This window comes from Protomyctophum parallelum (assembly GCF_964188405.1).
Source record: "Protomyctophum parallelum genome assembly, chromosome: 4".
Taxonomy (NCBI): domain Eukaryota; kingdom Metazoa; phylum Chordata; class Actinopteri; order Myctophiformes; family Myctophidae; genus Protomyctophum; species Protomyctophum parallelum.
The window spans coordinates 21,228,700-21,255,440 of record NC_139700.1 but is presented as its reverse complement, the minus strand read 5'-3'; the positions used below and the strand labels follow the sequence as shown (position 1 = coordinate 21,255,440).

General features: G+C 43.2%; 1 protein-coding gene across 2 annotated transcripts in view; it reads right to left on the bottom strand.

Annotated features, from left to right (window-relative positions):
• The window catches only part of otud7a (OTU deubiquitinase 7A), a 60,427-nt gene extending 34,771 nt beyond the window's left edge, over positions 1-25,656 (bottom strand). The window contains exons 1-2 of one of the 2 annotated variants that reach the window (XM_083763620.1): positions 25,541-25,656; positions 318-461 (exon numbers count right to left, since the gene is read on the bottom strand). The gene's annotated coding sequence lies outside the window, so the exon portion shown is untranslated. Of the gene's footprint in view, positions 1-317; positions 462-10,629; positions 10,803-25,540 lie in introns of those variants that run through there. The other variant, XM_083763621.1, reaches the window with a different exon arrangement.
• Between the last annotated feature and the right edge of the window lie 1,085 nt (positions 25,657-26,741).

The following is a 26,741-nucleotide window of genomic DNA, read 5'->3' as shown; positions in this document are numbered from 1 at the left end:
ATAGATCTAATCAGAATATTTTGTAAAAAAAATGATGTACTTTATTCTAAAATTGAGTTCTGTCAGAGTGGCGGACTGGAGGAATTACGGTATGATTATTATTATTATCATCATCATTATCATTATTAAGTTAATCTTGGTCTCTCGGGCCCCGGCGCTGAACCAGTGAAGTTATCTGTTTCTGGAAAAGTTATCCAGAAACATCAAACCAATCCCAAAAGAGGCCTTTGTTTTGTTTAAGTCAGCAACAGCATGGTTCTACTAACTATAATGCAATTTAATTTATGTCCATGAAATGGAAACGTGTTGGAACATACTTTCTGTATTTTTTACTGAGGATTGTTGAGCAGCCATCTGACGGCTATGGTACTGTCAGGGTGGGTCACACGCACACACATCAGGCTAGTCCATGTCCTCGGAGGCCGTTGGAGACAGGGAACACACTGGGTATGCAGAGAACCCTGAAACACAGACACATACATGTTAGACTTGGAAGCATCCATGCACGTTAAAAGCCACTCTCCACTACAGTGCAAGAAGTTGAAACCAGTCAAACACTACTACGGCTTGGCTGGTAACAACTAAGGCAACCAGCCTTGTTTGCACACCTCTATCAGCAACTTCGGCTATGCTCTGGAAGCCATTTATGATTCCTACATTGTAAACATCAACCCTTGGATGGAAGAGCACATTTAATTCACTCTTCCTGAGTCAATGAAAAATAACAATAAATGTTTTTGAAAAGACCAAAAAGTAGACTTAGAGCTCCTCTAGTAGCTAATCTTCCTTGTGATCTAAAAATTTGACAGTTAGACTACAGTACAAATCTGCAATACTATGAATTGCCCACAACTGTGACTAGCATTTTGCTAAGATGATAAAATGCTTTAAATGCAAAGCAAGCACTGTAACTTGACAGTCACAGGGATTGGTAATTAATCAAGTGAAAGTTTGCATTCTGCATTAAAATCTCCTTCCACTCAGCTTGAAGGTGCAGCCGTGCAGGTGTACTGTATGTAAGTGTGCTGTCATGGGCTGGGAAAGTGCAGCGCTAGCGTCATGATCTCGGTTGTTACGCAACAAGAGTGCCAACAAATGCTGATGCCGGTGAAGGCAGATCATGGTTGACTTGATGCGTGTCATTTCCACACAGTATTCCGTCGTTTAGAAAACCCACATATATAGTACAAGTACACTTAATTTTTTTCGTTACGTGTGAAGAAAACTGTAGATAAAATGAGATATGATTATAGGGTACGTGAGGGCAGCAGGGCATACAGGGAGATGATGAGGGCTGGTGGAAACTTAGCAAACGTATGGTGGCTGGTGTCCGCACCGGGCCACACCTCTCACTGCACCCTTTCAACATAACACTGAGAACTGCCGAGGAGCTAGTGACAAAGCCCATATAAATGGAGACAGAAATATCTTGCAGTGCAATGTATAATTCACAGGAACACCAATGTAAGGGGTTCAAATTCGGTTTACCCCTATTGTTGGATGATCTTTGAGTTTGAACACAGCAGCAAAAGTAGACAGAGCTCTCACTTGACTTAAAAGGTATACAGAATTATGAATTATGATTTTTGCACCTGTCCCAGTCCTCTGTCCATTAATACCTAAGGACAGGTTTAAACAAGTTCAGGCACATGGAGTTCTTATTTTTTCCCCCTGTTTGTTTGTTTATTTTTTTACAGCAGTGATTCCTGTGATTTGCAGACCAAATGGCTAAAATTGGAAAATACAAAAAGAAATGTCTCCAAGATAGAAGAAATTTTGACCTCTGCAGGAGACAGGCAGAAAGCATTCTGGCATGCCTACAAACAAGGTTATCTGCTACTCTAAAAAGCAGCTTTGTCGCGTTCCAGGCAGCTGCAGTATACAGCTGCTGGAACTGATCACAGCCGCTCTACAATGCTTGTAATTCCACCAGATGTGTCTCAGATGCGTTTCAGAAGTGTCCCAGACAGGAATGGTAATGGGTATCAGATGAGAGGTGACAAACAACTCATTTGATATTGTGTTTAATACATTTAAAAAAACGAACTTACTTACACTAACTGTGCTCTACAGTCTACAGTAAGTAGACTGTAAGTAAACTTGACCGGATCAGTGCTGCACTTGTTCCGCTCTTTTTTTATCACTCTACACCAAAAATAGTCAATCTACAAGCTCACGCAACGCTGCACGCTGTGTGCTTGTAGATGTGCTGTTTTCAGCAAATGTTCCCCCAGAACAGCATGGTTCAAGTGGTTAGATGTGTTGTAAACAAAGACTGGCTGGCACAATGGATACAATGTAAACAGTATTGTATACCATATTACTACCTTGTAACAGAACAACTGTCATACGAGTACTGAGGTCAGTTGTTGCTGCTCCATCTTACTGTTCTTTTTCAAGTGGCTTCTTGAAAGGCAGGAGGGGAGGACAGCATAGGCACACACACACACACACACACACACACACACACACACACACACACACACACACACACACACACACACACACACACACACACACACACACACACACACACACACACACACACACACACACACACACACACACACACACACACACACACACACACACACACACACAAAATTGTGTACAACCCATGCTCCATTGACCTCGGAGCGCTCTGCCTGCAGCCCCTTCATATTTACGAGAGCATGTTTGTAGGCAGTAAAACAGAGCGACAGAGAGAGAGGCCCTGGCTCTTAATCATCTGACTACACAAACACAGAGCGCCGCCGCCGACCCACGGCCATTTCTTGCAGCAGCACAACAGCCTTTGTCCACGGACACCGCAGGCCTTCAGCGTGGATGCCTGCCTGGGGCCTCGTGTATAAATAACTTGACCCGGCTGAGTGAGTCATTGCAACTTAAAAATATTCTAATAATTAGAAATCACAGCCAAGTCACAGCTTCGGAACATCATGGCAAGAATCAAGGAGAAGATAAAACATCTGCACACTGTTTGAAGCTCCCAAAATAAGCAAATATTTGCCATATTTGCCTGATGAAGACCTTCAAAGAGTGCAGTTTTATCCAGCACCTGGTCTAAATACAGGCATAAGATGTGCAGTTGTGCACACAATCTCATCTGTGAACTTGCGGAGAAAAAGTCTACCTGATAGTTACATTTCACTGACTGACATTTACATTATACTAGGACTAATAAAGGAATTTAAAGGCAATTGCTCTTTCATCAGGTGAATGAAACTCAAATGTGAAGGGAAAAAAAGGTTTTTAACCTCAGGCATTATAAAAGCCCCTCACAAACAATTATTGCATAATCATCTACAGTAGGAGTAAGGGCCGATTCATACTCCAATTTTACCGCTGTTTCGGCGCTGTAGTGCCGAAATGATTTCGGCTCGTCAGAAATTTTCAGTAGCACCGAAGAGCCGACTTTAGGAGGGTACCCGCCCCCCCGAACCTCAAATGACGTCAAATTGTAGGCTCTACAGCGCCGAACCGACTTTTATTCGGCTCTAAAATAGGAGTATGAATCGGCCCTAAGCCTTCATGAGGGCTCTTGGAGTTATCACCTGTTCATTGAAACTGTCAAATGAAAGTGTTTTCTGGGGAGAAACCTGCAGTAAAATGTATCCAGAATAAAGAAAACTATCACGTAAAAAGAAAAACATTGCAAAGTATTTTTCTGCTTGAATTGTCTCAGACATCATGTAATGATCAAGCACTAATCCTGCCGCAAAACATATTAGATCTCATTGTTACATCTACATGTAGCAGTTTGTTCAGGTGTGTGACGTACAGTAAATGCAGTGGACTCCTTGTAAAAGCAGATGATGATAAAGTGAGGAATGTCCCACCGCAGCTGAGACTACTGTATACAGAAGCCGGCTGCAGAACGCCTACCGCCTAATATCCTTAGCGCTAGAATGTCTATGGTGTCCGTCCCCCCAACAACAACGCAGTTCCTTTGCTGAGCGCTGTACTTTAAGTAGCCATTCAGCTCTATACATTCTAGAGGTTAGCCAGGGTGATCTCGCCATCTCCATGTCCCACTGCAGACATACGAGGAGAACAAGAACAGAACAGCGTTTATGAATTTATTCTGTCTGTGTTTATTACCGTGTTATAGGAATCTTCATGACTTCCATGACATTGTATTTGTAAGCCAGAAACAGGGAGGCAGGCATATCAAAGGCCGGCAGGCAAAAATATCAATTCATCTCTATTGTAATTTGTAAGATGGGTAAACATATCGCCAGCGTGCACACTGCCACGGTTTCACTAGTAGTTCCCACTAAGATTATACGTTTCTTGCACCATGTGATCATAGTATCCACTCAGTGATTCGCTGAGATGATTACACAGCAAATCATATTTGTTATTCGCTAAACTACGTCAATTATTGGCTAAATGAGAGATTACATTTTACTTAACGGTCGTGGATGTCTGGGTAGTTTCCACTAATACAGTACATGCAGGTGATTCATATGTAGCATTGTTTTCCACAGTGGCTCACTGGCTGCACATGTTTCCATTGCACCCTGGTCTAATTGTCGCTGAGACAATTGTTTCCACAGGGAGCAGTGGGTGCCCATGTACGCACGTCACAGAACGAAGTACAATACTGTAGTCCAGGGGTATTCAACTGGCGGTCCGCGGGCCAAATGCGGCCCACAGAGCGCCCCTTTGTGGTCCCTGGACGAATTAAAGAGAAGATTTTGAGGGCTAATGACAGTTGCAGGTATGGTGTGTGAGATTACAATGACAGTAATCCTTAATCATAGTCTATCATATTCATTTTGGAGAGAAATTGTGTGTGTGTGTTTATATTTCCTTGCATGCATAGAACTAAACATTGTTAGTATTCAAATGCACTCAACTCAGAGAAGTGTACTGTACCAGCACCCACTTGAGTGCACCACTTGGAGTGGGTACTGTACTTTAACTGCCACACATCATGAAGTATTATTGTTTTAAACCTCTTAAAGGGAACAGGCTGTTGATGCATTTATCAGTCTATAAAAACAATAATTATGAATATGATACAACGCATATTGACATAGAAAATCCCCTATTCTGTCTATTTAATCCATTCTCTGTGTTCTTATAATATAAGAACACATAATTTACATGACTAGAGCTGTGCCCATTAGTCACTGGCCTACTTGGAACGATACAAGTTGGAAATGCATCCAGTTATTACTTGCGCGAGCAGAGCGCAAGTACCGTTTTCGGCTGCGTATGTCGGTGACTACCTCTGCCAATCAGGGATTGTGTATTTTTGGTGGTCTCCTCGGCCAATGAGGAACCACCGTTTTTACATAAACATACATAGTTACGTCATCAGTCAATCCCTGATTGGCTGAGCGACGGCACCAACATACGGAGCCAATCCAATTAGAGATGTCCCGATACCATTTTTTTCAGACCAAGTACGAGTACGAGTACTTTCTTTTAAGTACTCACCGATACGAGTACTTTTTATTTTTGTTGAGTAACCACTTATTTTACCCCCTTTTTTCTCCTATTTAATTTCATTTTCATGCTTTGTACTACAGTCCCTCTTTTCCAAGACTTTTCAGGCATCCCACAAATTGAGAGTTTGAGACCCTGTCCCACATTGTGACTGGCAGGCATCAGTGTTCACATTGAGACCCTGTCTGTCCCACATTGTGACTGGCAGGCATCAGTGTTCAAATTGAGACCCTGTATGTCCCACATTGTGACTGACAGGCATCAGTGTTCACATTGAGACCCTGTCTGTCCCACATTGTGACTGGCAGGCATCAGTGTTCACATTGAGACCCTGTCTGTCCCACATTGTGACTGGCAGGCATCAGTGTTCACATTGTGACCCTGTCTGTCCCACATTGTGACTGGCAGGCATCAGTGTTCACATTGAGACCCTGTCCCACATTGTGACTGGCAGGCATCAGTGTTCACATTGAGACCCTGTCCCACATTGTGACTGGCAGGCAATTGCATCAGTGTTCAAATGCCCTAATAGGTAGTCCCCTAATAGTTGGCCTTCTGTTGTAAAGCTCTCTCATTGTCTCTTCCTGCAAGATGTGTTTTTAAGCCTGTTAAAAATGAAGCATGATTTTAAAACAAAATGTGAGACACCAGAGGAGTTTATAAATGATATAGCCAATAGGCCTATGGTCGAATATGACATCAAGGCATTTGATAGAAACTCAAGTAGTACGTTGCTAACCCGGTACTGCAGTACCGCTTGTGTGGGACAAGTGGTCCCACACAAGCGGTACTTCTGTCCCTCAAATGAACAGTTTGGATCTGGTCACCCTAACTTCTAATGATACTGTAATGTTGAATTACCACAATGATAATAGCCTGAAATGATTTAGAAAAAAATCCAAAATGTTATTTTTTTTTCTTATTAGCAATGAAACATTTTGTTCGATTCAAACACACTATTATTATCATCGTTTTGAAAGAAAAATGTTGATCTTGTATAGGTGCCTTTCTTTCATTATGCTCGAGGCAAAAGAAATCACCTATGGTCGCTGACTCCCTGCTCCTCCCACGGGGGAGGGGTGGGGAAGCTGTTGCAAAGAAAAAAAACACTGACATGCCAGTTTTCTTTACGGCAAAATAAAAGCTGGCACTCTTTTATTTTGGAACTCGTCTGATGGAAATAACTTTTAATGACCTGCGCAACGAGACGTGGAGACTCACAACGTAGGTTAATTAATGCTCATTTATTAATCTAATAATGCTGCCCGCTGAATATAGGCTACACAGACACAAATCTACACTTCATGGAGTACTTTTTTTCGACCTGGTGGTCTGATATAAATGAAATAAATACTTTTAATGTGCTCCTGCTACAAGTAGAAAGGACAACTATAACTATCAAAATGTTAATTAATTAATCTGATAGTGTCCCCCGCCGAATATAAACATAGATGCCGATGGATCTCCGTTCTACACTTGTCAGTTGTCATTTATGCTTGTAGATCAGCCGTTTTGGGCGCTTTGCTCATTTTGCTGCCGTGTTGGGTCAGACTTGCTCCCGTTGCATTGAGCGTTCAGCCAGTGTCAATTGAATGTTGTAGTACTCGTCTCAAAGTATCGGGCCCGGTTCAGATACTCGAGTACGAGTACTTTAGGCTAGTATCGACCGAGTATCCGATACCAGTATCGGTATCGGAACACCTCTAAATCCAATTGGTGGTGGGAGCCACAAACATACGTAGTGCTCTGCTTGGCCGAGCGACGCCACCAAAAATACACAATCCCTGATTGGCCGAGCAACGCCACCAAAAATACACAATCCCTGATTGGCCGAGCAACGCCACCAAAAATACACAATCCCTGATTGGCCGAGCGACAACCCCGACATATGTGGATGACGTAACCAATTTGAGTTTCAAACTTATATAATAGGACACTTAAAACATTTAGAACCCATTGTAGTAGATATCTCGAATGGGATTTATATGGACATATAGCTCAGATGTTTCAATAACTTGATTGAAGTCTGCTTATGGCAAATTTAATTGATTTGACATAACTTAATTAATTAAACTTAAGTTAATAAAAATCCAAAATTCTGCGGTTCTATCATTGGGTGGTTTTCTGTGCTGTATGCGCGTGCACGCGGCCGAGGAACGCAAGCAAGATTTGCACAACGGTAGCCTACCACAGACCCATACTCAAATTATAGTGAATACCAACAGGTGCATATTGAGAGATTTAGGGCATCTGCCTGGGTGATGGCGCGTTGGCATGGGGGTCAGATCAACATATGGAATGAATTCTGTACTGGCCATATAAGGAGCATGTCTTCAGTGTACAGGGTTTGATGAGGTCAGATCAACATATGGAGTGTCAGAACAGGTCAGCTCCATACAGTATATGGAGATCTAAGGGTGGTAGCGGGGACATTATCTTGAGTGTACAGTGTTTGATGAGGGTCCAGGTAGGGCCAGGCCTTAATTTTCGGGCCTGTTGAGAACTCTAGTTTTCGCTGGCTGCCGGGCACGGCTGCACTAATAACTTTGGGGCAGGCCCGTCCAGAGTTTGAATGGACAAGTGGGCCTGTTGAGAACTCTAGTTTTAGCCGGCTGCCGGGCGCAGCTGCACTAATAACTTTTGGGCAGGCCTGTCTAGAGTCAAAATGGAAACATCGAAGAGGAATTAAGGATGGTACACCTTGGTAACGTCTGTCCCAACAGCCTTGGTGTTGTCCTGGACAGACAGCTCTCGTTCAAAGCACACCTTATAGCCATCACTCGATCCTGTAGGTTTACACTCTACAAACATTCGACGAATCAGACCCTTCCTCACCCAGGAGTCAGCCCAGCTCCTTATCCAGACATCAGTCATGTCAAAACTTGACAATTGTAACTCCCTCCTTACTGACCTACCGGCATGCGCACTCTTTCCCTGCCCAACAGCACCATCTAGTGGTGGCTTAGACTGCCACAGCTTTCAGCCTGCACGACCCCTTTAGGAAGCAAGAATTGGAAACAGTCCTGCATGTTCGCGATCATTTTTTATTCACCTCCGAAAACATGGATGTTTTGTATGATCACCTCAATCTGAGCTCAATTCCAATACAAAGCGTTTTTTGGATACGCAATAGCCAGGAACCAGTGCATGGAAAATAACAGATGATGTCACGAACGCGGAAGGGACCCGTTGCTTAGCGACGATCACAACAAAAATTCATTTTTTAACACTATAAAAACCTTAATCTCGCCCGATCTCGTCCTAGGCTGTCTGTGACTATAAAAAAGGTTGTCCAGTCCTGTCTTAGGCAGAAAAACGTAAGCCTTTCCAATTGATCCAAAATGCCGCAGTACGCCTGGTTTTCAACCAGCCAAAATTCTCACATGTCACCACCCTTCTCCGCTCCCTCCATTGGCTCCCTATTGCTGCCCGCACAAAACTCTGATGGTGGCATTCAAAGCAACCAAATGTTTGGCACCCCCATATCTTGCAAGTCTGATCGCACCCTGCAAACCCTCTCCTGCGTTCAGATCAGCCGACGCAGGGAAGCTGGAAGTACCTTCGCTAAAACGCAGAGACAACGCTCCACACGTCCCAAACTCTTCGCCCTTCTGGCTCCAAAACTATGGAATGCACTTCCCATTACAATCAGAACTGCAGCCAGTGTGTAAGGTGTTTCATCCCTCCCCTCAGCTGCTGTGGGATCAGTCCCCATTTGAACATGACAATGTGCATAACTGTTGGGCAGCTCTGAGGAGCAGAGGATAAATTGAGGTTAGCTTAGGGTTGGATCTCACATCATGGGGAAGTGTTGCTAACGTGCCACGGTGCCAGTGGCAGACCACCTGCTGTTGGCACCCTCCCCACCTCTGGGCGGCTCACTGACAGACAGGCAGTGCCGGGGAAAAGTACTGACATTTTAAATTGTAAAAGTATAGATACCACAAAATAAAAGTCTAGTATTTCACAATATACTGTACACACATACTATACATATTTCACAAGTTCAATATGTATACAAATCATTTGAAAATAGTAGCTCTACGGCTAAAGTGGTTAATGCATGTTTTGTAATGATCAAAATCTACAAAGTAACTACCGGTATAGTAACTAAAGTTTCAAATAATTGTATTACACATTATACAATATTTGCCTCTGAGATATAGTGGAGTAGATGTATAATACTAATAGAAATACTGAGTAAAAGTTGTACTTAAATACAGAACTTGAGTGCTTGTAGGCCTACTTAGCTGCTGACAGGGAGAGGAGAGGAGTTAAGATTTGACTGTAGAAGCGACAGTCCGAATCTGTCAAGTGCAAACCAACCACTGGTCGAGCTTAGCTACCGTGCATCAATTCCTCATACATTCTGTGATCCATTTAACTTGGGGATCCGACTCTGATGCGTGTTGCCATGTAATCGGGTGCTATAATAACACAGCTGTGCTCAATCTGCTCATCATACAAGACTCATCTGTGGACGTCTGATCATAAAAGGGGCGTGGCAGGCAGCTAATTGTTTTGCTGCCATAAAATATGCAGTCTTTCTGTTTAGCAGCTGAGGAAGTCTCTCTGCAGACATACAACACCACCATATGTGGCAATAAGGGTTCAATGCAATATTAAACAAAGTTTATGAATAAGTCAGTAGATCATCTGCACTTTAATCATTTCCAATCTGCACTTGTCCACTCAAGGATCACAGACAGGCAGCACTGCCACCACACATCAATACTGGAGAAACCTGAGCCAAATAAACAAAACAGCAGCTGGAGACCAGTGTTGATTAAACATTTTTTTTTAATAAGTAATAAGTTTTAGTCATAGTCTTTTGAATCGTTTTCATTTAGTAGAGTCACCTGGAATGTTTTAGTGTTAAATATCATAAGATTTTAGTTGACTAAATCTACAGTTGATTTAGTCGATTAACAATTTGTCAGGTCTTGATGCCGTCGTAATGGCTGTGATGCGTTTGTGAGCTTGTAGATCTATTACTTTCAGCATGCAACCAAATGTAAAATGACTTATTTCCGAACATTTTAGTCTAGACGTAGTTTTTATTTGTTGACGAAATTGTCAATATATTTAGTCTTAGTCATCATAGCTTATTTTCCATTAGCTTTCGTCAATGAAAAAAGGTAGTCGACGAAATCAACACTGCTGGAGACCTACCCGACGTACCCGTCAATGGTCACACAGAAGGCGACGTCCGTGAAAGATAAAGTAGGACAGGCTAAGCTCAAGGAGCCTGATCCATCCTCGGCTGGAACAAATATTGTGGATACTTCAAGAGTGTATGGGAATTATATCTCATATTCTGGCTGGAACTACCATGCTCTGTGAGGCCAACTGACTTCTCAACATTAGCAGTGGTTGAGCTAAGCTGCGTACAGTAGGGAGCCACATAAAGACTGGAAATATTATGCCGAAAAGCTTGGAAGATAAGCACTCTATCAGCTCTTTCTGAGTGAGCATGCATGCAAGCACGCAAGCAAAGCGCGCGCACACACACACACACACACACACACACACACACACACACACACACACACACACACACACACACACACACACACACACACACACACACACACACACACACACACACACACACACACACACACACACACACACACACACACACACACAATTATATGTTCATTACCAACACTTTACTGTTTACCCATCACAAAGCCAGCAGAACAAGTGCTTTCACAAAGGGCTGCTGATAACAGACTGCTAATAAAAGATCCCATTCTCATTCAACACTCGCCTATTTCACATGCCTGCGCACAGCAAAATGTCAAGCCTCCCTCTCAGTTATGGCTCAAGAATGTGCTTGTTTACAGAGGGACGACGACAACATGTTTGCGCTCCTTCATCAGCCAAACAGCAACATTGCCACAGGTTTACCATTCTAACACCATTGCTTTAAAAGCAGACAGCCCTTTCACCAGCATCATAATTTGTACGACTGTCGTTTCAATGCTATTACTAACAGAAGTTGGAAAATCAACCCCACACACACACACACAGTCACACACAGTCACACACACACACACAGGATCATCGATTCATCATAATCAATCACTCACTCATCAATCAATCACGCATTATAAATCATCACTGTGAAATGGGGAATTAATGGAAAACAATAACATCACACCGAGACCGAACTTTGAACTAAGCACTTCCACTGGTCGCATCATACTTTAGTACACTGCATGTCTCCATTTCACTTAGCAATAGCATAAAGCATACAACATTGTCTTTGAGATATCACTGTATGTTTCATTTCAAGAACTTCTCCCCAGCTGGCCTAAACGACTACTGCCCGTGCCCGGTAGTGCTTAGCTTAGTGGTCATGGAGGCTAGTAAAGGATCACATCTGCTCCTCTTTCCTGCACAAGCTGTAATTTATTGATTACAGCTCTGCCATTAAAACCATAAGACTCCCCCACCATGCTGGCTAACAAACTGGCAGACCTGGGACAAGACCCTACAGTGTATTATAGAGACTGACATGGGAGTGGATTTTCACTCCTGTCCTGTCTCACTCTCACAGAAAAAATCCTGTCCTGTCCCAATCCTGGGCCAGAGTTTAAAAAAAATCCCATCCTGTCCCACTCCTGTAGAATGACTCCTGATCCCATCCCACTCCCACTTGAAATTACTCCCGCTCCCATCCCTCTCCTGTTTAAGTTAGTCATTAGAAAAGGCAATTGATTTTGTGTTATATGGCATTTTGTGCTAAATGGCAACAGGAATAGTTAATGTGTGGTTAATATAATGCCTTAATCTATTTTAAACAACACAAATCCTCAAAGGCCCAACACATAACAGGGTTCTTGCACCATTTTGAAAGTAAATTTTAAGTATGGAGGGGGGCCGGCAGACCACTGTGGCCATGCCAGTCACCATTACTCATGCAGAATATCTATCTATCTATCTATCTATCTATCTATCTATCTATCTATCTATACCTGCTTCTCAAGACAGATAGCCTACCAATAAAATAAAAAATAAATACAGTGGGCAGTGGTGGATTTAACTTTGACTAAGTCCTATGACATGGTTTTTCCCTGAACAGAACTAAAAGCTTAACAGTTAACAAGTGCTTTGTCAATATTGTTAAGATATATAATACTGTAGCTAATAGTTAATATAATAGCCAATAAAAACATAATATAGGCTAAACTAAAGCCTACGGATAGTTATAGAATACTGAGAAGGGCACTTCTCTACATTTTTACACAGTAAAAAACGTAATAAAGATCTTATGGGACTAAATATATTGACAATTTCGTCAACAAATAAAAACTACGTCTAGACTAAAATGTTTGGAAGAAAGTCATTTTACACTTAATGCTGAAAGTAACAGATCTACAAGCTCACAACTCATCACAGCCATTGCTCCGCCTTTCTTCTGTACATCTGAATGCTTCCCAATGTACCTTCAGAGATACTGGGACAAATATGCTGCTGGAAGCAGTAATGTCACATCACATCTCCTTGCTGTGCTGCATATACTGTACATGTAGCTAGCAAAGCAGATGCAAACAACCCGAGGGCTGTAGTCAATTGGTCCTAAATACGTCATCACATTTATACTTTATGTACATTCTGACTACAGTGGACAGTATCTGCCGTGTTACTTACACACTGCACAAGCCCTGTTAGAAATCCTTTAAGGTTAAGTGCCAGTTGAAAAAAAAGGAGATAAAAAAAGAAAACTAAAATAATAATAATATGATAATAATAAGAATCACACCCGTGTGAAGTGAGGGGCACTCTTATCATTATACATCATCAAATCTTGAGACGTGTGGGGACAAACGCTGTATATAGGAGGGGCTAGTGCCCCTTAAAAATCACACCATAATGTGAAGTGAGCGGTGGCTTTGGAGTTAAGCACAGTTGACTTAATAGAATGTTCGATGTAACATACACACATATATATATATATAGCTGTATGCAAGCACCTGACGAAGCCAAACGGCGAAACATTGAATACTAAAGTTATTTGGAAAGTTTGTAATATTCAAACATCACTCGATATAACTTTTAACCATCAGTGGGTGAAACAGCGTGCAGCTGTGCAGTGTGCACGCACATGGAGTGGACGGATTGATTAATATCTACCAAAACAAACCTTGCTTAGCACCTCGTTTACAAAAGCGTGTGCGCAGCGCAAATGATAATACGAAGAATGACCAACCTGGCTGGATACATATTAGTCAGTGGCCTGTATAACGAGCAACGGAAAAAAGGCAAAGATCCCCCACCACCTCCTTCCACCACGCCAAGGTGTATACAGTATGTCCGATGTTCTGTCTGAACTGAAGCAGTCAAAGCCAAGGAAAATGTTACAATACTAATTCACCATCGAGTAGCCTCTGAACTGAATGTCACACTCACATGATAGAACAGCAGGATAAAAACAGATAGTCTGTCTGTCCATCCATACATACGCAACATAAAATTAATTGATTATCTATCTATCTATCTATCAGTATAAAAAACTAATAGTCTATCAGCATAAAAACATTGATTGAAAAATGGATTATATATTATATAAAAAGTTAAAAACAAACTAGAAATGGCACAATAATAGCATAGTGGGCCCAGGCCGTAGCGTAACGGTCTGGGCACCGGACTGGTAATCCAGTCGCAGTGTGCCGCGGGTTCGACTCCCGGACCCGACACGGCCTTTACTGCATGTCATCCCCCCATCTCTCTCCCGTTTCCTGTCAGCCTACTGTCTGTCCCTTCAAAAATCAATAAAAGGCGTAAGCCGCAAAAAAATATCTTAAAAAAAAATAAAATAATAATAGCATAGTGGATCTCAAATACATATTCAACTTGAGTGTGCATGTTGATTCCATAGTGCAATAATCAATAAACAAAGCAGTGTTAACATAAGTCAAGGTATCCCAATAACAAAGCTGCAAGCACAGCTCAGCAGTGTGGTTAAGCCAAACAATTGCAAGGGAGCCGTTTAGATTTCCGTCTCACACAAACATTAAATTCCCATTTACAATGAATGGAGAATTTACGTCATATGTGTCTGAGCAAATCGACATGAAATGTCATGATGATGTATGATAAGAGCGCCCCTCACTTCACACGGCATGGGTGTGATTTTTTATTTAAAACAAGCAGATTCACAAGCTTGTGGAGCTTGCAGATTGGCATTTGGTTAAATCCTTTAAACCTAGAAATATGCTTCATCAAAGCTGTATGGAATCAAGGATCATCATATTTTTGTTCAGAGAAGTGTTATGTCTGCATGCTCAGAATCTTTACAATGTCAGTCCCTCCACACAGCAGCCAATACGTCTCACCCAAGCTTGTTCCAGCAGAGCACCTCCAAAAGCACACAAATCTGTGTACAGAGTTCACAACCTCCCCCAGAGCCTATGCTATGTAGCTTGGTCAACAGATAAAGCCACAGAAACCAAACTGGCATGAATGAAACTAGGTGTGGCATGAATGATGCACACAGATCAACTGGCGCCACTGGCTCAGGTGTAGAGTGGCCATTTTGGAATGGGCAGGTTCCTGCTTGGGGTCTGTATCGAGTCTGTATTGCCTCTCATCATGCACCTGTGCATGAGCTACACCGTAGTCTGTATTGCACTGTGTTCTGTGCTGGTGTTACACCAACACTAAAAACTCAGCTTCCCATTGTGCCCCTGTGCACAGTGTGAAGCTCAACAGCGCCACTGTCACCTGTACCCTAAACATAGGGACAGACAGACACACAATACATTGCTGTTCCTTGGAGTGGCTGCACCACTCAAAAAGCAGGGTGGCAACAGGGTGGTATTTCATTAACTTAATGGCAAGATGGCCACTGTGTGATTAATATGGTGAATGAGCAGGTTGGTGCCTGCCTTGCATGTTTTCCTCTGCTGTCGGTGTTTGAATGTGTGTATGAAATTATGAATGGGTAAATACTAAATACATAATGTAAAGCACTTTGGAGAAAGGCACACAGTACATACTGCAAATGCACTATACAACCGGTGTACAGTGTACACCAGTGGTTCCCCAACCCGGTCTCACAGGAATAGTACACGACTAGAAAACCCCAAAATCCGTACATATGACACTGAAATACCTCCCCATAGACTGAGATCGGGCTGGGTTCTCAAACTTTTTGGCTTCAGTACCCCCTTTTGCTGATTTCTGGATCGAAGTATCCCCATTACCCGACTACATGTTGCTATAGAAAACTTATATCTAGCATATCGTTGCTGTCGGGCGTTGCCCGTCTTTTATTTGGAAAATGAATGCCCTACTTTGACATACTACAGTGTGACTTGTCATACAAAAGTAACAACGCGTTTGAGCTTGTAGATCTGCTATTGTTTTATTTGAATACTCTTGAATGTATAAATGCAGCAATGCAGGCATGCCATTAATGATGGGAACGCATACTCTCTCATGTAATATTGCTTAATTAGATCACCCTGAGCACATTTACTTTAAGATGTGTCCACTTTCTTTCACGTACCCCCTGTAGTACCTCTGTACCCCTGTAGTACAACCACAGGTGTACACAATCCAACGTTACACAGTTCCATGGTGATTTGTGAGAGGGGTGTTCTAAGGACAGAAGCAAAGACATCAAGCATATCCAGAAAGATGTACAGAAGAACTTGCAAACTATTATATATTTATATGAGATCCCAGGTGAGATAAACCAGCCAGGTGGTGTTGGCCACTTGGCCCGTTTCTATTTTGTGCTGAGGGAGGTTTTCCTGTGAAAAGAGCCACCAAGCTACACAGTACACACGCACTGCTGAGCTTCACTCGTGAATCTTTAGGTCCAAGATGATGTACTGTAGAATTCCTTATGCAAGAGTCCGACTGATGCCAGATTTTTGGATCCAATGCCGATTTTGTAAAGTGCTAAATCAATTCAAACACATTTGTAAAACTCAGTGTCACTAAGCGAAGCAATGTGACAAATGTGGATTTTTTTTTAAACATTGAAAACATCTATAACTAGAACTGCACTCTGTCGAGTGCATACTTGCTTGTTGCGCAGTGCGCACTAGTAGGCCATAAATGGCCTACTAGTGCGCAAGCAGAGCGCGGAAGTACTTTCGACCGCTACAAACTGTCAAATCTCAGTTTCTCTGTGAAGGAACGTTTGAAATGTTGAATTATTAGGTTTAACCATTTGCTACCTACCTACTAACTTTATGCATTTAAAAAAGTATTATTATTAAGTATGGTACAAGTTTCTATCTATAAAATAAATATAGTTTTATCGATTTAGAACTATTCTGGATCGCTTTTTAGTTTCTCAAAGAAAAATAAATCATCGATATCCGATGAAAAAAAAGGTATATAAACTGAAATAAAATATGTTATCACGTACAGTATAGAGTATAATTATTTAATTATTTATTGTAAATTGTCTCTCATACTCGTGTTAGTTATATACGTAATTTCAACTGAGAGATGGAACTACGCATCATTCAACGGCTCCAATCAGATCAACGTTACCTTTGTCTGCGCCCCTTTATAAGGGCGCCTCCTCTCACTTCTGCTATCCGTTCAGGTAGCACACAGACACGATCGAGAGCTCGCAGCTCACCATCATCATCCGTCATTTCCATCCAAGTTCAACATGGAGTCAACAAAATTCCTCCACGGCCGCAGCTTTCATCCCAGGACACACCGACGGGTGTTTCGCCAGCGTCCCAGGCCCTGCATGCCTCCATCAGATACAGTATCATTCTAATTGCTCGCTACTGCTATTTATCCACCTGGATGGTTCAACTCACAAAACAAACGTAACTGCTAACAGCCTAATTTCGATTCCGTTCCGATACTGCCTCCGCACGCAATAGCCCCTTTTTCCCCTGCTTGCTTGCTTGTTGCTGCTTCCTTGAGTGCTATTGTATATCGCGCGTTGCTGTATTCAAAGGCTACTCATTCTACTGCTGCCATGCCTTATGCCACCAGTCTCGCTACTGCTACAGGTGGCGTCTGGGCGATCATGCATTAAACGTTGCTTTCATGGTAGTAGGCTACTGGTCATCATGTGAACGTAGCATAGATCAAGGCTGCAGGTCTAAAAACATACACGGCGTCTAGTCTGTCCACAGTGTAGAGTGGCGACACGCTTCGTCTAGTTCCAAACATTGTTCCTTTGGCGGAACTATCCCTTGAGATAGAACGAGCACTTCCGCATTCCATTGTTGCCACGGGAGTCAACACTAGCGTCGCCACTATCACTAGACTACTCTGAGTATGTCCGGTGCCCGTCAGGCATGTTGCCACGTCCGCTCATTATAAGCGTCTCAGGCTTGTTTTATTTAATCACTTGCCGGGTGAACGCCGTTGTTTAAACCCACGGTTTGATGGTAAACTATCTGACGCTGTCGGATCGTTTTCATAATGATTCAAGTTAGTTTTTGTGGCTTGTTTTCGCGGACCTGGCCGCTCGTCTCCTCCAACATGGCAACTCGGTGCCCCATTCATTCTTGCCACAGCAATCTGCTACTGCTCAATTTCATGCTTCAATCATGCGGATTGTGGTGAGATCGTAATCGTAGTCCTGTTTTTTCGGTTGGTACCTTGATCAACGATAAACAGTAAAGCAGTCGCTTGTGGCGGTCGTTTATTGACGTACCATTTAACGTACGAGGAAAGTGTTTCTCCTTTCAGTGGACAGTGGGTGCATATACTGCATATTGATATTGGCTCATTATTTTGCCAGTGGCCCGTGGGTGCTTCTGCTCCTGCGCACCCGCGGAGTTGACGCCGCCGAGCGTGAACACGTTGAATTAGCTGATCTACAAGCCGTGTGAGCTTCACAGGTCGGAGCTCCCACCATCAGCTCAATAAGTAACATTTTGCTGTGGTTTATTTCCGGGTTTTCATATTACGTCTAACCCCCTGATCGACGTTAGACCCTCACGTCGTGAGCTCGTAGCTCTGTAGTGGCCAAGAAAGAACGCTCCATTATTACATTGACAACTGTCAATGAAGGGAAAATGCTTGCCATATTGTCCCTCTTTACGCCTCTTTTCCTATCATTCACGGCATTTATTGTTCATGCCGGCACCGTTCGTTCACTTGACCTTCCATCACCTAGTCAACTTGAGCTAGCCCTTTTTCACCAGCGCCCCTCACTTCTCACGGGTGTGATTATCACATTGCGTTTGCTCAGGAATCGGCTCAAGTGCGCGGAGCGGCTTCCCGCTGTCTCCCTAAAACGCTCATTTAGGACTCGTCACGTTTCACTACGCATCATTCAACGGCTCCAATCAGATCAACGTTACTTTTGTCTGCGCCCCTTTATAAGGGCGCCTCCTCTTCCTTGTCTCACTTCTGCTATCCGTTCAGGTACCCGCCACCTCCCCGACACCGCCCAGCAGCAGGCTCCACCAGGTCGGCCCCAGGGGGGCAGGCTTAAGAGCCCCCCTGCCTTCGCCAGGCAGGATCCGAGCCGAGGCTCCGGCCCGTCCCCACGGGGGCTCACGCCAAAGCTCCTTCACCATGTCTCCTCCTCATCATTCTGTTTATCATGCATCAGTCACCTGTTCTGTCCATTCACTCAATCCCAGCTCCATACTGTAATCAACCTTCCTGCAATAAATCTCGCCTTCATCCTCCGCATTGTGTAATCTCTGTACAGTTGAAATGCGTATTCATTATTACGCATGAGTGACGGCTTTCGATGGTGACGTATATGTCGATCAGTGCTGGGTGGATTAAAGGAAATGCCTCTATGTATATGTATATGTAATTTGTAAATTGATTAGCGGTATACTGTGGTTACTTTGCGCCACTTTTGATGCGTGTGTACCGTCCCAGCATATTCGATGCGTATGCACCGTCCCAGCAAATGACGTAATGACTTGTGCCTGATATGGCAGTGGTGCCAGATTACATACATATGAGCATTACCTTTAATCTTCCCAACACTAAAACATATCGTCATTACGTCACCATCGAAAACCAATTACACTCTGGCATTGGGTCCTTTAATCCACATCTTTATTACGTCATCATTGAGAGCTAGTTATACCAGCTAGTTATACAAGTGCCGGGTGGATTAAAGGAACTGCCTCTATGTATATGTATATGTAATTTGTAAATTGATTAGCGGTATTCTCTCATACTGTGGTTACTTTGCGCCGTATGCACCGTCCCAGCATTTTCGATGTGTATGCACCGTCCCAGCAAAAAGTGCTGGGACGGTGCATACGGGCCCTGGGCGAAACTAGTACTTGCGCGCTCTGCTTGCGCAAGTAATGACATGCCCAAAATAGGGACACTAGGTTGAAAGTGGCTAAGAAGAATGACACACCCTCCAGCCAATCACAGCACAGAATGACACACCTTCCAGCCAATCACAGCGTGCAATATCTGAGGACGCATTTCATCCTCACATTTTGAGGACACATTTTGAGGATGCAATATCTAGAATTATTAGTTAGATAAGCTAATGAATGAAACTTATTTTATCCCACAGGGGAAATTCTGCTTTCCGCAACACCCGGCTGATTGCTGCCCAAGTGGTCAGACAGTTAGGGGTTAAGTGTCTTGCTCAGGGGGACAGGACACCCCGACTAACTCATTGCCAGGGGGTGGGAATCGAACCTGGGGGAACCTTCCGTTTCCAGGCAGCCTCTTTACCCATTCAGCTATGGCTGATGTAAGTCATATAAGTTCACAAATTCACATCCGACGCCAGAGGGTGTGCATTATACACAGCATGCTGCAATACTGACATCCCTTAAAATGGTAGGGATGGTCAGATGAGAACATTACACTTTGAATGATTGAAACAACTGAGACAACTCCCAGATCAATTATTGAATGTGGATGGGGGATGGGGGGTGGTGGGGGGGTTGCTGCAAATTACCGCAACTTCAGAGCCTGTGCAGTTAATGTTATATAGACACATGATTATTTCATTTTAGTCCATTATCTAGAATGGGAGAAAAAAAAGTCAAGTAGAGTTCAATCCAATGCAGGTCTGCCTTGTATTGCCTTGTACATGTCTTACATCATGTACATTGACGTGGACTGAAGTAGGCAACATCAAACAAACCAATTCTAGTGGCATATTTTTGAATTTCCATCTTGTATTCATTTTCATAAAAAGGTGAGAGTCCTTCGGTTTCCAAAATAATAAGCCAAAGTTCATGACTGTGTGACAGGCCGGTGGCGAGGCCTCCAGTCCACCACTCATATTAACTACACAATGACCTGGACGTTGTGAATCCCCCAGGAAGAACTGTGCACAGAGAAAGTTAAAGAGCAATGCACTCCCTTAACAGTTACTGTAGTAATAGCCCTCAGCAAAGCACTCAAGACGCCAAACTTCTCCACTGGAATGCTGGTGGACAGTTATAGAACACTGTAGTTGTACTGCACAATATACCCAGATGAGCTTGAAAGAATACGAAGGGATGAGGTTTTGAAAAATGCTGTGTAGCATGAAGTCCTGCTTGAAAACCAGGAGCCAAAATCATGCATGTCGGGGTTGATGTTAACAACACCCAGGTGTCAAAATGTCACCATTCCACCACTGTATAAGCCGGTGACTTCTAACATTCAATAATCAAAGTGGAAGTTTCAACTTTCATCCTCAGAGTCAGAGAAGTTAATTTGGTTCAGCAAGCAAGTCGTTGTTTATGATGCCAGCTTAAAGGTATATTCAGTGATTTCACTTCTGATTTACAGACTGTTTAGCATTTGACATTTTGAGCCAGCAGTCTGTCTCGGGCTGTTCTCTTGGTGATTCGAGAAACGGGGACAATGGCCGTGCCCATTGGGCCTGGTGGAGAGAATGTGACTATGGCAGACGGCTCCACAAGCCAGCCTCCTCCTACTGTAGATGTAGCACCAGACAAGTGAGGCAGGACAAATGCAATTACGTTGAGGCACACGTGCACACACACACACACACACACACACACACACACACACACACACACACACACACACACACACACACACACACACACACACACACACACACACTTAGTGTCCTAATCACAAGTGTCCATCAACAGTAATCATCTAAGGACATGTGTACACAGTGAAACAGTGTGCAGAACTGGGACACTATACAACAACACACTGTGACTGTGTTCTTAAATTAATAATAACCATGGAGATCTAAGGGTTTGAGGTCAGATGTAGAGTTGCTGGCCGGCTCCATATATGCAGATCTAGGTGATGATCCAGTCTTCTCCATGTAGGCTATGGCAATCCAGGGTTTGATGAGGTCAGTGTCGTGATCTTCTTATATGGAGACTGCCATGATGTATGGTGGCATGACATGTCACAAGGCGTGATGTCACGAGGCATGACCATGGAGGCTTGATGTCACGAGGCGTGACCATACTGTATATGGAGGCATGGTGTCACGAGGTGTGACCATATATGGAGGTGTGATGTCATAAGGCAGCGTGACTGACAGGAAATGCAGGTTTTCATGGTAAACTGCGACCTATGGTCGCAATAATAATAATAACTAGAACTGTACTCTGTCGACCGGTACGAACGTTCAAATCTCAGCCTCTCTGTAAAACATTGGAATTAAATACTAAAGTCACCCGACTTTAGTATTTATAACTGGCTGTCAATGGTGACGTAATTACGATATACTTTCAATATTGGTTGGGTAACAGGTAACCTGTATGTATACATGTATGCATATGCAAGTTGTAAGTTGAAAGTACTATACTGTGGTCAGCTGGCTTTTATGTGCGTATGCTCGGAGGTATATATACTGATGTTAATGGTGACTTAATTAAGATATGTATCAATGCCGGGGTATAACTGGCTTTCGATGGTGTGGTGATGTAATAAAGATAGGTGTCAGATTACATACATTACATGTTATTACATACAGATATTACCTTTAATTCATCCGACAGGCCGACACTGAAACATATCCTAATTACGTCACCATCGACAGCCAGTTATAACCCGACATTGAAACATCTTCATTATGTCAATAATGTCACCATCAACATATACCTCAGAGCATACGCACATTCGTACGAGCACGACCACAGTACTTGCGCGTGCTGCTTGTGCAACAGTGCAAGTATAATAATAGCATATAGCGCCTTTCAAGAGACTTAAAGGAGAATTCCATACTAGAAGGCTTTCTTACCTTTATTTGTATAGTTGTTACGTCCCCACCAAAGAAGTCCAGGTGTTATTTTGTACAAAAGTGCATTATTGGCTATTTCCCCTACCATAAGCCCTCAATGGGGTTTGGGTTTTTGTGCTAATTTGCTTATTTCCCTCGAAATAAGTAGTAAAGTGTGCCGCTTGGGATACTATTTACATTATGAAGAGAGGATATATACATTTATTTTTGAGTGATGGAAATAAGCGAATTAGCACAACACCCTATGCCTCATTCAATTCAATGCAATGCAATGCAATTCATTGAGGGCTTATGGTATGGGAAATAGCCAATATTGCGCTTTTGCACAAAATAACACCTGGACCTCTTTGGTGGGGACGTAACAACTACAAATAAAGGTAAGAAAGCCTTCTAGTATGGAATTCTCCTTTAAGTATGTCAGGATTTGACTGTGCATACCTGTGTATCAAAAATAAAATAAAAAGGTCAAATGTATCACACTGTTCACTTTAGTTCAGTTATTGTAAGGGAAAACAATGGGGGTAAAGGAGGGAAAATGGGGGGGGGACTGGTCTCACTTAAAGTGTAAGGTACTGTAAGTACAACCACAATCACGGCTCCAAGTATACAATTTACTCCATCAAATAAATAAAAATGTGTAAACACAAACATTGAAGAAAAAAGTGAGGACGCAAATTGTGATTGGCCAGAATGAGATGATGTATGATGATAAGAGCGCCCCTCACTTCACACGGGTGTCACTCTTTGGTGTTATTCACCTGAAATTCAGTGTCATTGAGAGTGTCGTTTGCGCACGGGCGCACACACGCACCACACACACACACACACACACACACACACACACACACACACACACACACACACACACACACACACACACACACACACACACACACACACACACACACACACACACACACACAGTCACACACACACACACACGATGGTCTCCAGTCCCCACCCCAACTCCTCTGTGGCCCACCCCTGGCCTCCTACCTGCAGGACACTTAACATTGCTCCCCCACCAGTGGAGATATGCCCACTTCAAAGCCATGCAGTGATTGGGCCATTGCCATGGGCGACTCAGAACACAATTGTATTGAGAGTTACGCCAATGAGGGGGCAGAAAACAGCGCTGCTGTGAAGAACTTTGGGGAGGAATCAGTCATGGATTTGTTTCACACATACAGTTGAGTTTAGCCTCTAGTTTGGGTCCATTCTTTCCAGATAAACAGGATTTCTTTATTTTTATTATATTTTTTACTCTTGTCTAATACCAAGTGTGAGTGAAAACACTGTAACACTGTGCAATGTGAAGTGAGACAGTATTTTCCCATAGTGCAAAGATTGGATAATCAGGTTTGAGGGCCTATGAGGCATTTTAATCTGTGAGTGAAGTTTTTGAAGTATACTGGGAGAAACTGGCCCAGATGTTTAGAAGCAACTGTCATTTTGTATGACCTGAGAGGCTGTTTGATATCACGGCACAGCCACAGTGACATGAAAGCCCAACTGAGTTCAACAGCAGCCGCCATCCCTGCTCTGCTTTTCTGGAGCTAAATGCCAGTGACAGGAACAGAATTCCCTGTGGTAACTGATCAGGTGCCAAGTGCCCCTCTTCCTAGAGCCCTGCCCCTCTGTGCTGCTGACATGGCCGGATACAGGGGCATGCCATGATGGCATGGCTCGACTGTTGCTCTGAACTGATTATTGTGTCCATCTCCAAATCAGCCCCGACTAGTGTCAACTGCCCATCTCACAAACCTGAGTAATGGGTTCATTGGTGAGGTCTGAGTTGCTTACATCCAGATAGCCAAAACAATGATTCATTCAATCAGTATTGACCATGCAATACATTGGGCACAAGGTGGTGTTTGTTTCCCTTTACTGAGCTCAACCATAAGCTACTGCACAATGCACAGTAAATAACGTATAGCATAATGGAATTGCAAAGCCTGTGTGTGTTTTGACCATGATTCAGTATAGCCCATTCATCATTATTACAGGCCTAAAACAAGCATCATATGGATAGGCCTAAATTGGACACCTAGCCTACTATTAAACCAAACCAGTCTCACTGACATTTCGAGTGAAATACATTCAGGTTGTTGTGATTCACGTTTCAGAACACATGCGTCTTGTGTTTCACCATCATTCACATACAAAATCGATTTAACTTTCATCCCCCAAACACAGCGTGACGATGATTAGCCAGTAGTAGTGTGGCATCGTAGACGTAGAGAACCAAGACAATACAATAACAGTCAACTATTTTAGCTCGGCATAAGCTATCTCTCTCTCACACACACACACACACACACACACACACACACACACACACACACACACACACACACACACACACACACACACACACACACACACACACACACACACACACACACACACTCTCTCTCTCTCTCTATTGGGCTGTCTGACACATTATGCTGCCTTATGTGACAGCGTCCGACTGTCCCCACTCCCCACATCACACACACAGGTCTATAAAATGGGACTCAGATAGGCTACATCCATATTTGCTGCGTGGATCTTCGACTTCGAGTCTCTAACATTCAAAGCCTTGTTAGCATTATCTGCCATTAATGCATATTTGAGTCCAGCGAGTATACAGACATCACACATACGCACGCACGCGCACACGCACACGCACACGCACACACACACACACACACACACACACACACACACACACACACACACACACACACACCTCAAATGTATTTCCAAGTTGAATACACGTATCATATATATACATGCAGGTGCACCTGTCTCTGTCTGCAGTGGTATCGTGTTCAATATCAAACGAGCAGAGACGTGCGTGGCCTGGCCTGGCTGTCTGTCTGTGACTACTGTGTGTGTCGCTGCAGACAAAGACAACAACTGCACAGCAGCGTGCCTTACCGTTGTCTTTTCAGTCTCCGTTGCTCCACATCATCGCCACGTTCGCAGCCCTCCAGACCTCTGGCGAACAGGTTTAATTCCAATCAGCCCGGACGCTGTCTCCTCCTCGGTCTCGTTCTCTCTCATCCCCATGTCATATTCCTCCGCTCGCTCTCTGCAGCAGAACAAAGTCACGCCTCCCCTTCGGCTCCTCCACCACCGTCGTGTGACGTCAGCCCGTGAACATTTGTTTGGGCCACGCCCTCATTCATGTAGGCTGCACTAGGCAGGCATTGGGATTGAGAATTTGAGCGATTGAATTATTTTATTGATTGGATTTATTATTTGACGAATTAAAATGAGAGATATAGAGATAGAGACAGAAAGAGAGAGAGAGAGAGAGAGAGAGAGAGAGAGAGACGTGCAGTCATATCGGCAGAAAATACAAATTAAAATGAACAGCAACAGTTCAGGCCGGGGTAGCTCAGTTTAGCTCGTTTCCATGTGGTATTTTTATTTATAAATTAATGTAGCCACCGCGGCCCACCTACAACCTATAGGCCTATACATTGTATAACTGCCTACTACTTTGCAATCTCGACTTAGTTACTTAATTCACTTAGTCACTATGGAAAAAAATAAAATGAAATTGTTCGATCGACATAATACCTAGTCTATTTCCTGCATGTTTCATTTAGACCTGTGGATGGCGCCCGTAAGACAATAATATAATGGATGGTCATGTGGCCCATCTCCATCTGTGTCTTTCTTTTCACGATTGACAAACAAACTGGCACTGGCATAATTAAGAAATAACATATGTGTATATCCTACATTTCACCATTTATGATATAGTCAACCAGCCTGCAGTCCACAGTAGGCCTACACTCCCGAGTCCCAACTCCCAATTTTTCAGAGGGAGAAATTAATCAATCAACCTAACCAACCAATCAATCAACCAACCAACCAACCAACCAACCAACCAACCAACCAACCAACCTCTATGTACATTTATATTATAATGTCCTTTTATCTATATCTACCTGTTACAATACAGGACCGGGTTTTTATTTACTTTAGGGTTACCGGTTACTCATTAAAATCTGGCCGCAATTCAGTCTCATTGTCCAGTCGCTCTTCAGCGAACTGGTCCAGCAAGTTTGATCTGGGTGGGTCACAGCGCCCAAACTCCAGAGTGTCAGTGTCTACACCTGCTGCACGG